Source organism: Phocoena sinus, chromosome 9 (assembly GCF_008692025.1).
Source record: "Phocoena sinus isolate mPhoSin1 chromosome 9, mPhoSin1.pri, whole genome shotgun sequence".
NCBI classification, from domain to species: domain Eukaryota; kingdom Metazoa; phylum Chordata; class Mammalia; order Artiodactyla; family Phocoenidae; genus Phocoena; species Phocoena sinus.
Genome location: NC_045771.1, coordinates 6,857,864 through 6,871,023, shown reverse-complemented (window position 1 = coordinate 6,871,023; position 13,160 = coordinate 6,857,864). Strand labels below are relative to the sequence as shown.

At 45.3% G+C, this 13,160-nt stretch overlaps 2 non-coding genes across 2 annotated transcripts; both read right to left on the bottom strand.

Moving 5' to 3' along the window:
- Window positions 1-5,788: 5,788 nt before the first annotated feature.
- Window positions 5,789-5,860, bottom strand: TRNAC-GCA. The gene has a single exon. It is a non-coding gene; the product is annotated as a tRNA-Cys (tRNA).
- A 6,277-nt stretch (window positions 5,861-12,137) lies between these two features.
- On the bottom strand, window positions 12,138-12,209 carry TRNAC-GCA. The gene has a single exon. It is a non-coding gene; the product is annotated as a tRNA-Cys (tRNA).
- Between the last annotated feature and the right edge of the window lie 951 nt (window positions 12,210-13,160).

Here is a 13,160-nt window from a genome sequence, read left to right as displayed (position 1 = left end):
CTTGTTGCGGAGCACAGGCTCTAGGCGCGCGGGCTTCAGTAGTTGTGGCAAACGGGCTTAGTTGCTCCATGGCATGTGGAATCTTCTTGGACCAGGGCTTGAACCCGTGTCCCCTGCATTGGCAGGCAGATTCTTAACCACTGTGCCACCAGGGAAGTCCCCTTATATTTTTTAAATTGTGGTAAAAAAATTTTTAATTGTGGTAAAAAACACATAACATAAATTTACCATCTTAGCCATTTTTAAGTGGACAGTTCAATAGTGTTAAGTATATTCACGATGTTTTGCAACAAATCTCCAGAAACTTTTCATCTTGCTTATGCAAATCTATTCTCCACCATATGTGTTGCAAAATTCATGGTCTCTTGCTAAGGAATTTTTGTCATATAAAACTTTAAATTTTGATACAATCAAATTTATCTTTTATAGTTTGTGATTTTTGGGGTTGTGTTTAAGAAAGCCTTCCCTGAGTTATACATATTTTATAAACAATGTTTGTGCCCCCACCCAAATTCATACATTGAAACCTAATCCCTAATGTCATGATATTTGGAGGTGGGGCCTTTGGGGGGTGGTCAGGTCATGAGGGTGGAGCCCTCATGAATGGGATTAGTGCCCTGGGTGCTAATTTCTGGGTCTATGGTATTTGGTTATGGCACCCCAATGGACTAAGACAATTTTATTTTGTATATTCTTCCAAAAGTTTGAGTTTATATTTAGGTCTTTAATCCATCTGGAATTTGTTTGTAATGGAGTGAAGTAGGGATCTTATTTGATTTTTTTTAGGAGCCAATTATCCCAGCACCATTTATTATATATCCACCCTTTCCACATTGGTAACATTATTTAGGTCTTATATTCTGAGGTCATGCTTCATCCAGAGCAATACTGTCCAATATAAATATAATGCAAGCCCCAAATGTAATTATATATTTTCTAGTAGCCACATTAAAAAGCAAAAGTAACTATTAAAGTTAATTTTAAAGATCTATTTATTTAACCCAAAATATCTAAAATATTATCACTGCAACATGTAATTAACACACAAAATTAATAATGAAATTACTTGCATTCTTACTTTTGATACTAAGTATTCAAAAATCTGCTGTGATTGCAAAGGATATATTCATGTTTTCTGACTGTGCAGAGCATTTCAAATGCCCTTGTTGTGTATGGGGAATTTCTTTCCTTGCAAAACCCTCAGAAGAGAAGCTAGAAAACTCTGTTCTCCAGGCTCCTTTGAGTTTCTGGAATAGGTCCAGGCTCCAATAATGAGAGGTACTCGTGTAAGGTTTGAAGAGAGAAGAGGGAGGTGTAGAGTCTGTTTTGCTTGCAAGGATGGTGTCATTGTCCAGTGTTCAGGGCTTGTTTGGTACAGATGTAGTGCACGTGCTGGTTTCTGGGAAGAAAACTGGCATCTCCAGCTGGGCGGCACCAATGCAGTGGTGGTGGTTTTTCATCAGACCAGTTCTGCAGCTTAGCTTGGGTCATTGTTCCTGGAAGGCTGGTCTGCAGACTCTTTTTCCACCACTCCTACCTAGTGATATATATATATATATATATATATATATATATATATAGAGAGAGAGAGAGAGAGAGAGAGAGAGATTTTTAATAAATGTTTACAGCTTAGTCTACCTTCTGTGGCAGGCACCCAAGGCCCTGATGGCCACAGCAGACTAAATCCTAAAGTTCTTTACTGTTCCAGCCCAAGGATGCTGAGAAACATACCTCCAAGGGCATGAATTCAAGCAGTGAGTTTCCAACTATCTTTGGTCAAAGACTAGCTTTATTTTTAGTTTCTTAAAAAGCTGTCACAGCTCAATACTAGTACATCAGACTTGCGGACTTTGAGACCCACTACAGCCAGATCTGGCCAGTGTCAGATTGTAGAATTTCTAAGCATCGACAAAGAGGTCTTGGGCTGGTTCCTGGACCACACTTTGAGCAGACCACGAATTCCTCTGAAATCTAGGGATGACTTTATCACTCTGCTAAGTTAGTTACGCAAGACCTCTGTAGAGCTGCCTTCTCCAGCTGCTAGAAGAATCATACTCCACCAGTTAGGAACTGCATTCAGCTGCTGGTAACCAATTAGAAATGAGAGTGGCTGTTGTGCTCCTCAGTACAGACTCATTCACCATAGTACCATGCATTTCTTTTTTTTTAATTTATTTTTTAATTTTATTGAAGCATATTTGATTTGCAATGTTGTGTTAATTTCTGCTGTACAGAAAAGTGACTCAGTTAAACATATATACATTCTTTTCCATTATGGTTTATCAGAGGATATTGAATATGGTTCCCTGTGATATACAGTAGGACCTTGTTGTTTATCCATCCTGTATGTAATAGTTTGCATCTGCTAATCCCAAACTCCCAATCATTCCCTACCTCCCTCCCCCGACCCCCGGGCAACCACAAGTCTGTTCTCTATGTCTGTGAGTCTGTCCTGTTTCATAGATATGTTCATTTGTGTCATAGTTTAGATTCCACATATAAGTGATATCATACGGTATTTGTCTTTCTCTTTCTGACTTACTTTGCTTAGTATGATAATCTCTAGGTCCATCCACGTTGCTGCAAATGGCATTATTTCATTCTTTTTAATGGCTGAGTAATATTCCATTATATATATATATATATATATATATATATATATATATATATATACACACACCACATCTTCTTTATCCATTCACCTGTTGATGGACATTTAGGTTGTTTCCATGTCTTGGTTATTGTGAACAGTGCTGCTATGAACATAGGGGTGCATGTATCTTTTCGAATTATAGTTTTGTCTGGGTACATGCCCAGGAGTGGGATTGCTGGATCAAATGGCAACTTTATTTTTAGTTTTTTGAGAAAGGGCCATACTGTTTTCCATAGTGGCTGCACCAGTTTACATTCCCACCAACAGTGTAGAGGGTTCCCTTTTCCCCACACCCTCTCAGCATTCATTATTTGTAGACTTTTTAATGATGGTGTGAGGTGGTACCTCATTGCAGTGTTGATTTGCATTTCTCTAATAATTGGCAAGGGTGAGCATCTTTCTGTGTGCCTATTGGCCATCTGTATATTTTCTTTGGAGAAATGTCTATTTAGATCTTCTGCTCATTTTTAGATTGGACTGTTTTTTTTTTAATTGAATTGTATGAGCTGTTTGTATATTTTGGGAATTAAGCCCTTGTTGGTTGCATCACTTGCAAATATTTTCTCCCAGTCTATATGTTGTCTTGTACCATGCATTTCTGATGTGAAAGAAAGGAAGTTCTTGGGGGAACTTCCAGGCAAGGAAGAATCCAAATGCACATGGTCCCCTGGGCTCTCTTTAACGTGCAGAGAGGTGGGCTTGAACCAGGCAGAGCTGGGCGCACCATGGAACTTGCATCCGTAGACTTTTCTCCTGCACTGCTTTACCTTGTTACAGGGGAGCTGAGAGGGCCTCCCATTGACTGTAACAATGGGAGGTTCCTGGTGTAGGAAATGGCCTTGTTAGAGGAGCCTTTTTTAAATGAGTAACTAAGATCTACTGAGCTAGGTGCTTGAAAAACTGTTGATGGGGAAAGGGCATGAGTCTCAGAATCATCTGGATTTGTGTCTTCTCTAGGTATAAACATGCTAGAAATGGCTATCTTTCTTTTGAAAAAGTATGTGGAGGTGAGCAGACCAGGGCTGGCATGGGCACTCCAGGGTGTCTTTAGGGACACAGGCTCTTTTTATCTCTCTGATCAGCCTTCCCTTAAATGTGGGTCCCATTCTCAAGGTTGACTCATGGTCCAAGTTGGCAGCTGGCACTCCAGCCATCACATCTATGCTCCAAGTAGGAAGCATGAATTAGGTCAAAAAGGGGATATGTCATGTTCGTCCTTCTTTTAAGTTTTCCCAGAACTTTTGTCTGATGACTGCTTCTTATCACTCATTTACCTCCCCTAGCCAACGAGAAGTCAGGAAATGTGGTCTTTTAGTTGGGAACATAAATGCTCAGTATAAAATCAGGGTTCTATTACTAAGCAAGAGGGAAGAATGTATTTTGGATAGTTAACTAGTGAGCTCTGCCCCCTACACACACACACATGTATTTATACACATATGTGTGTGGAGCACAGTTTATGCTCATTTTTGTAAAGGGGATAAAATATGAACAATATCTAGGGTCTGTATGTTACATAACTCCAGGGACAATGTGATTGGTGGAGTTGTGTAATATACAACTTCTGTGACTGTACTTGGCTGCCCTGGCAATAACCATCATCTTCCCACCCTTCCATCTATAAAGACCTATCATATGAATGCCTGCTGTTTTTCAGAGCCAATACAATATTTTGCTCAGTTGATGAACTGGTATGTTTTCACTGCTGTTTGATTACCAGGAAACTCAGAGATACGTTTTGTATTCAGCAGCAGTAGCTTCTCCTAACCTGGGCTCTCGGGAATAATAAATTTACATCCTCTCTCAAATGTTCAGTTCTTGCCTTATTTTTCCCTTGAATTTTAAAAATTGTGGTGAAATACACATAGCATAAGACTTATCATCTGGGCTTCCCTGGTGGCGCAGTGGTTGAGAGTTTGCCTGCCGATGCAGGGGACACGGGTTCGTGCCCCAGTCCGGGAAGATCCCACATGCCGCGGAGTGGCTGGGCCCATGAGCCATGGCCGCCGAACCTGCGCGTCCGCAGCCTGTGCTCCGCAAAGGGAGAGGCCACAACAGTGAGAGGCCGGAGTACCGCAAAAAAAAAAAAAAAAAAATCATAGAGACGGAAAGAAGGCTGGTGGGTATCAGGGGCTGGCGGAGGGGGGAATGGGGAGTTATTGATTAGTGGGGACAGAGTTTCAGTTTGGCAAATGAAAAAGTTCTGGAGATGGATCATTGTACAACATTATGAATGTGCTTAATACCACTGAGCCGTATACTTAAACATGGGTAAGATGATAAGTGTTTTGGGGCCTCTCACTGTTGTGGCCTCTCCCGCCGCGGAGCACAGGCTCCGGATGCACAGGCTCAGTGGCTATGGCTCATGGGCCCAGCCGCTCCGTGGCATATGGGATCTTCCCGGACCGGGGAACGAACCCGTCTCCCCTCCATCAGCAGGCGGACTCTCAACCACTACGCCACCAGGGAAGCCCTGTCTCTATGACTTTGACTACCTCATGTAAGTCAGCCCTTGCCTTTTTTTTTTTTAAATAAATTTATTTTTTTTTAATTTATTTTTGGCTGCATTGGGTCTTTGTTGCTGCACGCAGGCTCTCTCCAGTTGCAGCGAGCGGGCTCTAGGCGCGTGGGCTTCAATAGTTATGGCTCACAGGCTCTAGAGTGCAGGCTCGGTAGTTGTGGCACACGGGCTTAGTTGCTCCACGACATGTGGGATCTTCCCAGGCTGGGGCTCGAACCCATGTCCCCTGCTTTGGCAAGCAGATCCTGAACCTCTGTACTACAAGGGAAGCCCAGCCCTTACCTTTTAATGCCTGCTCCATTGGTGGACTTTTATTGCATCTTTTACTGCAAGCTGTCTCAGACCCTATTTTTTTGCAGCTAGCTTGGTATAAACAAATAAAATCAGGATGGTAATAATTAGGCACAAGGGAAACAGAGAAAGCTTAGGGCAGACTTCCTCTGCCCCTCCAGGAAATGAGTATGGCTGAGGAGGTGAAAATGTAGCTCATGAGAGATGTCACAGGAGGAATACTGAAGTCTTTACCCCTTGTTGGAAATTTAGATTCCATGAGGCTGGGCCTCCACAGAAGAAGGAGGTATAACTTCCACTGGAGGGAAAAACAGTCATGACAGAGCGGGTACCTGGATTTGAACCAGGGACCTCCTGATCTGCAGTCAGATGCTCAACCCCTGAGCTATACCCCCAGCTGCCTATGCCTTTTTCACAAGACACTTCCATAGTTGCCATCTTTCCTAAGCTGTGCTCTCACCATCCTGTGTCTCCCTGGGGAGCTTCCTGAGCTGCTTCTCTGGGCACCCACCTGCACACCTGTCAGAACTGCTCCGCTTCCTCAGAGCTTGCGTACCTATGCCCACCCAAACACCCCTCTTCCCAGAGCACGTCTCGCCCCCTTCCCTCATTATTATTATTACTGAATACAGGAGGAACTCTACCCAGCCCCTTAATATCTAAGATACTTCATTTCTTTTTTCTTTTTCTTCATCTCCCACTCTCTGTTCTGGTTTCCTTTCCAGGGGACCAAGGCCTGGGACCTATGGGAGGCTGTCAGCGTCTTGGCTTACCCCAGGAGAGGCGTCTGGCCAAGAAAGCTACAGCTTTCTTGGAGTGGGCAGGGGTGAGCCCAGAAGTTGGCACAGCCACAGGGCCTGGCATGGGCCTTGGGCTTACTTCTTCTGGAACTCAAACAGCCCCTGCTGTACAGTCCTACATTTTGTAGTACTGAGCCATCGTTGCATTTCTGTCTGAGTGTTTCTTGGTTATGTTGTACCATACAATTGGATACGATTTTCTACATTTCATTCAGATTATTCTGAAGTGAGATTGCCCTTCCCCGATAGAGGAGGGTGGTTCTTTGGTCAAGGGTATGGGAGTAGCTGTGCCCCTGCTAGAGCCTCCAAACAAGCTCTCCATTTGTAGGAGAACGTAGGCCCATCAAGCTTCCAAGACTCCAGACACATCCAGTGAGGCGCTGAACGTGACGTCTGCCTTTCTTGGGAAAAAAAGAGTTAAGAGTGTTGGCAAGTGGATGATTTTTTTCCAGGATTATAAAACAACACTGGATGAACATGAACATACTTCTTGGCCCACTTCTCTGATGATTTCCCTAGGACTGATTCCCAAGAGTGAAGATGGAAGGCTCCGAGGGGCTGGCTGGGTGCTGCGGCTCACAGCTGCCATCAGCAGTCACCCGCCCCGCCCCCCCCCCCCCCCCCCCCCCCCCCGGGGTCCTGCGCTCTGCCCTTCACTTCCCAACCCCCATGGTCCTGCCCTTCACTGGAGTCCTTACCTGGCAGCACCTCAGTGAGGCCATCAGGTATGGAGCCTGGCTCCCAGCCCTGCAGCACCAGACCCCTGACTTTGTGATGCAACCCGGTTAGACCGGCTTTCAGGACCTCCCTAATCAGGCTCTGAGAGATGGATGCATAATAAGCCAGAATGCCCTCGAGGTTACCTGGGAAACCAAATTAGCTATCAGAAAGTTGCTTCCGGAGGCTGCAATCAGAGCAAAGGGGAACTGAATGCTCTTGAGGGTTTCTCAGGCCACGGAAAATTATTATGCATTATTCCTGTTCCAAAGTCCCGTTCCTTCTTTAGAGGCCAGAATACTCACAGTCACCGAACTGGGAAGCGCAGTGTGTCCTCAGGCATCCTTCCTAAATCATTGCACTCTGTCATCCCGCTTCCTGAACATGCCCGTCCCTCTCCTCCATCTAGCCTCTCAGCCCTGCGATCTGCTCAGTGTGGATAGATCTTAATCCACAGATTGAGGGATAGAAGATAACTCTACAAAACAACTGGATCTCTATTTTGTGTCCCATCCTACTGAGTGGCAGAAATTTAATGAGTCAACCTCAGGACTCCCCCAACGCCCCCGCACCCTGTGTCACACCTAAGTCCTGAAAGGGCTTTCCGAGTACCACAGTGCTGGGGGGTGCGGTGGGCATCTGGTCCTCAATGTCGTCTTGACCACATTGTGACCTTCTGATCCCACGCTGGTCCCCGCTGTGTCTCCTCCCAGCTTCCCTGGCTCTCCCGGCCACGCCCATGCCACGCCCCCCTGCTGGCACAGAGTGGGTGCCGATCTTTATTCCCCGAATCCCCCAGCACCCACACTGTTGGAATTGGAAAGCTGAGTACTGACAACATGCATTCTACAGGGTCATCCCTTCTCTGTGTTGTTAAAGGCACAAAACCTCCCCGGCTGGATGGGGGATGGGGGAGAGCATCTTTCGAGGGCAGGAAACCTTGGTTACCAGCTGTGTTAAGACCCAGCTTCCTAACTGGTCTGGGGGCTGGTTTAAATCCTATAATGCAGCCCCAAAAGTAAGGCGGTTAGATAATTCCCTGGCAATAACGAGGGAAAGTTTCCACATCCTCATTCTTGCTGGTTACACAGAAGGGGTGCAATACCAGAAGGCCCAGCAAAGGGAAATTTGGGATAATTCCCAGTAAAGGGAAGCTTGGGATAGTTAAAGGGGGCATCCAGATTTGAACCAGCAACCTCTTGATTTGTAGTCAAATGCTCTAGCCCTGAGCTACACTCCCTACTGGAACATCATCTCTCCTCAGAACTTCTCACTTTGGTAGTCACACCAAAGACACCTGTGATAACTTTAAGACCTGATGTTTATCGAGCACTTATAATGTGCTAGATAAACTGTTCTAAGACTTTCATATACTGTATCTAATTTTAAAAATTATTGTGTTAGTGCTATGTCCACCACCACCCTCATCATGGGTGACAATGACACAGGGGATTGAAGCAAATTGCCCTAAATCACAAAGCCAAAGTGACAGAATCAAGAGTTAAAGGACCACCACTTTATCTTGCCTCGACTCAGCTGCCCTTGAGGGTGGGTCTCAGGGCCTCGCTGCCTCAGGGCCAAGCCTTCACCCCGCCCTGTGACCCCAGCAGTCCCTCTCCCCCACCTCCCTGCAAACTCTCCCCCTTTTCTAATGGGTTTGTTAGGGAGGGGACCTAACCCAGCGCCTTGAGAGGACCCACCAGAGGCTTCTGGGAGTCAGATGGCTTGAACTGAAGTTTCCTAAATTTCTGAATGAATTAGGTTTTTTACGAGTAGCGCTTTCATATGGCACAGAAACGAAAATGTACGAAACAGCAACCAGAGAAAAACCGACTCCATTCCATCTCTGTCTCTCAGCCCCCACACAACGAGTTTACTGGTTTCTTGTTGTGTGTACACCTTTGAAAGGGAACATTTTTTTCTTAGTGCCCCAGGGCTAACTTAATTTTAGTTTATTGTACTGCTTATATCTGTATACAAATGTGTACACAAAACTAGATGTAAATGCTTCATACAGTTGTATACACTATTAAGACAAAAACAGTTTTAGAAATCAATACAAACAAAATCACATACCCAATAACATTCAACTTAATAGCAATTCAGATGAAATCATTTTGCTGGAAGAGGCTCTTTGCAATGTGCTTGTGAAGCTGCTCGTGCCTGGAGACCCAGCTGTCCCCCAACTCCTCTGTTGTCTCTGCTAACACACCCAGTGACAGCCTCTCTTGGCCCAGATCCATCTCTCATAGGCTGAAGTTGTCACCAAACTCAGGGTTGGCTGCTCGCTGCTCAAAAGCCAATAATCAAGAGGCAAGTGTCAGTAGAAACGAAAAACGCTTTAATCAGAAAAGCCAGCAATCTGGGGAGAAGGTGAACTCATGTCCCAAGACCAACTGCAAAGATTCTGCTCAGCCATGACAGTTTTTAAAGGGAAAAATGGGGAAGAATTTCAGTGAACCATCGAGGCAGGAGGTCGGGCTCTGCATCCTTTTCCATTGCTTGCAGGCTGGCTGCCTCTCTCTCCAGACGTTATCTTGCTTGTGTGATCTGCCTGCAGGATTGCTAAGGGGGCTGTTGCGGGTAGAGAGCTGGTCATTCCTTAACTACTTAATTCTTCCTTCTTCCTTCTTTTAATCTAGGAAAAGACTCAACAGGTTACACAAGGCATGGTGTGCACTCAGGAGAGCTCAAGTCGGGAGTTCCTATAATTAGGTTCTTTAAGGTTGGAGGGGCACAGAAATGGACAAACAGTTAAGGGGCAAAAGAGCTGCTTTCAAAGTCTGCCTCTGTTCTTCTGTCATCACACTGTTACAGCACAGTGTGGTGACAATGTGGTCATAACCCGGGCAGGCGCCAGCACCGGGCTCTAGATTAAAAGATGGCCCTGCAAACCAGCCACAGTGTGCCTATATCTAAACGGTTAAGATTGTTATTAAAGTATGAATAGATTCCTAGGCAAACTCAAGAACCACTGAGAAGCACTGATCTGCTGTCCCTTTCATGCCTGGGCACATTCGGGCTGCCCACAAGGGTCAGGACCAGGCCTCAAAGGTTTTGATTTCTGCTCCAGAATCTAAACCTCAGGCCTCCCCACAGCCGCCCTCCTTTCATCTTCTCCTCCCCTCTGTCCAACCTCTCCACCAGCTCCTTTCTGAGGAGCACCCCCATCCCGGGGAACACATGTTGTTGGTAAGCTGAGTAACTACAAAGTCTTGTTAGGTAGGGTCACATAAGTCTGTCCCTGGGGATGGTCCTGCTTTCAGGTCTGTAGTCCCAGCATCCAGTTCATGGAATCAAAGTGAAGCTTTGGAAGTTCATTTTGTCCAAGGTGAAACACCTGACTTATTGCAAAGGCTGTTATAAACTCCATTTAAGACTTCAATAGAAGATAGAACTCTCTGTTTTTGCAGTAATAATACAAGAATGAAATTTTCGGAGCACAGCATTGTAATATAAACCATGTTCTTAGCAAGGAAGCCATCAGTAAGTTGTAAGCAAATTAAGCAGAAATATCACTGGCACTGTGGCGCACACATAATTTACAAGTGCATCCAAACAAGCTGTGGTATTCTACCAATTCATATAAAAGCTGAATTGGTTTTTTGTTTAAGTTTTTAAAAAACTGAATTACTTTTGTGACACAGCTGATTTAATACAAGAAAATATTTCATGATGGCAGTATGTATAAGAAAGTACAAATAGCTACTGAATAGAATTATTTTGTAGGTCCACCAATATAATCAGTCTCTTAAAACACATCTGTCCCCAATACCACTAAGATTTTAGAAATGTTTAAACCTTTGAAGAACTACTTTGTGAATTAACCTAAGTGTCCTGCAATGGCATTGGTATTAAACTTTTCTTTTTGTAAAAATGTGCACCAAAAATTGTTTTTGTGTTTTGCACAAACCTGTTGGAAATCTTTAATCAAAGTTTTCAACAAATGGTGTGCCCCAAAACTTCAGCTTTTGAAAACTTTAGAGAGTTGCAATAAATGAAAACAAAATTTGCAAACAGGAAGATATTGAAATGTATTCTTGCAAAAGCAAGAGAGAAACTGAACAAGTTAAACAATGAAATTTCACGTGGTGTACAGGATTTAATTCTGAATTTCTAAAATTGCATTTGCGATATCTCTAAGGAGTCTTTGGCTGAAGCTCCTCATTTAAATTGGATAATTTACATTCTGTACCTGAAGGGAATGAAATTTTCAAAGCTTATGATTTTGCAGCATCTAAATTTGGTGAAATATTCCAAAGAATCATACTCATTTCAAGAGCTGTGTCTTATAAATATTTTTGTGGAAGAAACGTACTTTGAATGGAAGCAAAAAGAGAATGTGAAAATTTTGTGGCTAAAATGTTTACATATTGCAATACAAAAAAATTACAACTGAGAATACTTTTTAAAAATGCTTTTTGGTTGTTTAAAACTTTTCCTTTTGTTTCATGGCCACACCACACAACATGCAGGATCTCAGTCCCTTCATCAGGGATCGAACCCATGCCCCCTACAGGGAAACTACAGTATCCCAACCACTAGGCCACCAGGGAAGTCCCACAGGGTGCCTTTCGATTAGCATACTTTAAGCTTACCAGTTACTTTAGCACCTGGATCAGAGGTATTTTCATTAAACATATTTTGGTCTACAGAAAAAAGTCACTTGAAAGTGTCTGTCCAGGGACCTGGAAATCTGTGGGTCTCCTACGCCTCCCCAGAGCCGTCCTCAGACCCCAGTCTTGCTTCTGTCCTGTGCGGAGCAGCCCTCATTGCTCCTGGCTGACACCCCTTCTGCTGATGAGAATAGGTGGGGTGATGGTGGTGCTGGGACCAGAACCCCAACTTCTTACTCCTCCCTGGGGCTCCTTCCATCTACCACACTCTGACGAGCAGCAGGACCCTCCTGGGGCCCTGACAGCATCCTGCTCCCCCCATTTCCTTGAAAAGTACAAGAAGCCAATGAGGCTTCCCACACTGTGTACCTCTCCACAATCCATAGGTGGCTGTTCCGGGTGGAACATCTCCAGATGGGAAAGAGTCAGCGGGTGTTGTTCTCAGTGTGGAGGGGTGCTGGAACTACAGAGACCCAAGGAAGGAAGGCCATGGGCCTCAGGCTTGCTGAAGCCTGGAAATTCCAAAATGTTAGGTGGGCAGGGGGTACCCGGATTCGAACCGGAGACCTCTTGATCTGCAGTCAAATGCTCTACCCCTGAGCTATACCCCCTGACGTATTTAAATGTTCTCAACTCACACCTTTATAGCTGTGCAGCCACACCCAGACCCTGCCGACCGTCGTAGCCTCTGCCTTGGGTTTTGCTGCCTATGGTCGCTCCAGGCGGGCCTTCCTGCTCAGAACTCCAACCGGTTTTCCTCCCCAGGTTCGGTGGGACGATTGATTTGGTCACAGTCTTCTGCCCACAGCCGGAGGTGGTAGAGGTTCAGGGCCCCTCTTGTTGCCTGGAGAAGACCCAGGCCGCCCGGACGGAGACTTATCAGCGCGCCAAGCTCCGGCCTGAGCCCGGGCCGCCTCGTTGCTTCTGCTCCATCTGCCCTTTTCCGGCTTTTGGTCTCGTCGTCCTCCTCCTCGTCTTCGCCGCCTCTCTCTCCTCTTCCCAGCGCTCTGATGCCCCTCGGGGCTCTGCTCCCCTAACCGCGCAGACCTTGGCTAGTCTGCCAGCTGCATCAAGCAGTGTCCTTTTCGAGCTCCTTCCTTGAGAGGTAAACGGAAGACCAGGCCTAGTAAATAAAAGGTGAACCGTTTATTTCCAAAAATGAAATAGGTGACGGTAGCTAAGAAAACTGCGAAAGTAATAACAGAAGCGACACTGGAGGACTTTTCCACTGTAAATATTAGAACATCTACTAAAACAGCGCAAGGCAGCCAGACCTGGGAGAACACCATGGTATATGTACCCACGTAATAAAAGATCATCGCGAGTGCCTCCCGAGCGCTGAGGACGTCCACAGCCCTCTGGGAGCGGGCTGTGATTGCTACCCCAGCGGCACAGCGGAGGAACCCGAGGGGGCAGGATGCGAAATAAGCTGTCGGGGCTTACTTAACCACACACTTAACCACGGCGTTTTACTGCCCCGACGTAGAGCAGTCACGAAGTCAGACGGGAAAGGAAAGGTTATTTACATAAATCAAGCTAGGAGAGTTTAATTGGCCATTTGG